We start from the raw sequence: 2321 nt of genomic DNA, 5'->3' as shown, positions 1-2321 counted from the left end.
ACACCCCAGCGGCTTGGGTTAGCCCCTAGGTTGGACTCGATAACTTCGTTGTTTGTAGGTGTCTCATTTAGATGAGAATTAGCAAACCCGTTAGTTATAATAAGGTGTGTCTAGGGCACATCTAGATGTGCTCTAGTTATTGCACATCTAAGTGAGTGAATCAAGCATAAAGAAAAAAATATATTTACACGAATCTCAATGTAAAATCAATGACATATGACTTAGATGTGCAATACTTATGGCACATCTAGATGTGCTTTAGCAAAACTGTTATAATAACTCAACTCTTATCCGTAAACAAAAAACAAAAAAAACTCAGGTCAGCCACGAGTTCTGTGAGGCCTCCGCACCGCTAGTAGAATGTGCTACAGCGCGACGGCACATCCACGCGAAGCACGCTCTGCGGCGCTTCGGTAGTTCGGTACACACGTCACCCCGGGCGTAATCATCAACACGCTACATGTAGTACGTTGGTGTGCGACGAACAAACAGCGGTATGGCGCGCTATGACGTGCCCGTGCACGTTGGCGCGTTACTAATACCGTCAAGTAATTCGTAGGCGAACGTCGGCGGCACACATACCCTCCTGCTGCACCGGCGATCGGCCGCACGGCAAGCCTGCAAGGCCGGTGGCCATGGCAGCTCGAACGGGTACGCCGCACCGGCGTACCTGTTCCTCTCATGCGCCCGCTCCACCTCCAGCGTCTCGAGGTCGACGGAGACAATCCATGTCTCCTCCTGCGGTGTCACGAGGATGTACCTCGTACTAGCCGAGACGATCTTGGCTGGTCGCTGGAAGTACGTCTCCTCGCGCCCCGGCTGCCCGCAGGTCGCCTCCGGCAGCCTTACGAGCTTCTCGGCCACTCACTCGCCGCTGCCCCGGAACTGCGCAAAGACCGTGAGGTCATTGTTGACCATCACGCGGACAACGCGCAGCGCGCCGTCGTGGCCGCCGATGACCCGGAAGGCTGAAGATTCATCCGGCATGCCCACGACGGTACACGGGAACTCGACGAGCGAGAACTCGAGGGTGGTCTCGTCGAGAGCCAGCACGACGACCTCACGCTCCATCCGCCAGTAGAGTGAAGAACGCGCGCGCCCTGCGAAGCTCATCGAGGCATACTCTGGAATGGAGACGACGTTCTCGGCCGCGCTCTACCAGCCGCCCTCGCTGCCGGAGGAGAACACGGAGGCACGGGGAGTGCCGCGGCCATCCTCGAAATCATGGCTTTCTTAGCCCACGGCGAGCACCCGAAAATTCGACATGGCGATGAAGCCGCCACCAGACTCGTCCACGGCGACGCCGTCGAGCAGGAACACGCCGAGGAACAGGCGGGAGCCAGCCTCGTCCGAGCAGAGGATCGTCTGGTACGTCCGCGTGAGCGGGTCGCAGACGACCATATCGGAGAAGTGGAGCTCCGAGTACCACGTTCTGTAGGCCATCCGGTGCCAGACGATATTCCTCCGGTAGAGCAGCAGGAGGCCCCCGCGGCTGTCGCCGAGCTCCCAGGGCAACGAGCGGTCGCCTTCCGGGAGGAAGTCGAGGGCGAGGCGGCGTCTGTCGATGGCGTCGGCCGTCGAGGGGTCCGGCACGTAGACATGGTTGCTGCTCCCGTCGGGCGGCGGCTCCTTGAAGCTGGGGTCGACGACGTGGTAGTGGCCTGGCATATGGGCCGCGTGGAGGGAGCGGAACCGGGCGAGGAAGGCGGCGGCCGAGACGATGCGGCGCCAGCGCTTGCAGGTGAAGGCGGCGCGGAGGAGGGCGAGGGAGGAGCCTACGTGCAGGAGGACGAGCTCGAGGAGGTGGTCGGGGATGTGATGCAACCCCGTTGGCCCTGGCGGGAGCGGCTCGCGCCTCGGCGCTCTCTTGGGCTTGCCGTTGCCGCGCCGGCGGCGGCCGCGACGCGCTCTCTTGGTCGCCATCGACGACGAACTCGCTCGAGGGGAATAGATCCTCTCGTTCCACACGAATGAATGGGTCTTATAAATTGATTCAGTGGCAAGCCCAAACGTGTTGTTGACGAGTTAAATTAAATATCTAAATGACGAATGAGTCTTGTAAAGTGATCCAGTGGCACGATTTCGAGCATATGCGTCTCCGTGTCTCCCACGGAACTATCCATGTATATTTTCATTGCTTTTCGAGGGAAAGGCAACTTGCCTCCCACGGAAAACTAGTATACGGAAGATATTACAATTTGTGAGGAAGGAAATGGATTCAAAGATTGCACCGCCCGTACGAACGGAATCACATGTTTATCTCCCTCTACTATAAAACAATGCCCATGCATTGCTTCGTGAAATAATATGTTATAGTACGT

General features: G+C 57.8%; 1 pseudogene; it reads right to left on the bottom strand.

Moving 5' to 3' along the window:
• Positions 1-221: 221 nt before the first annotated feature.
• LOC123106960 (uncharacterized) lies at positions 222-2025 on the bottom strand (annotated as a pseudogene).
• Between the last annotated feature and the right edge of the window lie 296 nt (positions 2026-2321).

Source organism: Triticum aestivum, chromosome 5A (assembly GCF_018294505.1).
Source record: "Triticum aestivum cultivar Chinese Spring chromosome 5A, IWGSC CS RefSeq v2.1, whole genome shotgun sequence".
Lineage (NCBI taxonomy): Eukaryota > Viridiplantae > Streptophyta > Magnoliopsida > Poales > Poaceae > Triticum > Triticum aestivum.
Note: the sequence above shows the minus strand (reverse complement) of the source record. Positions and strands in the feature narration are given on the sequence as shown.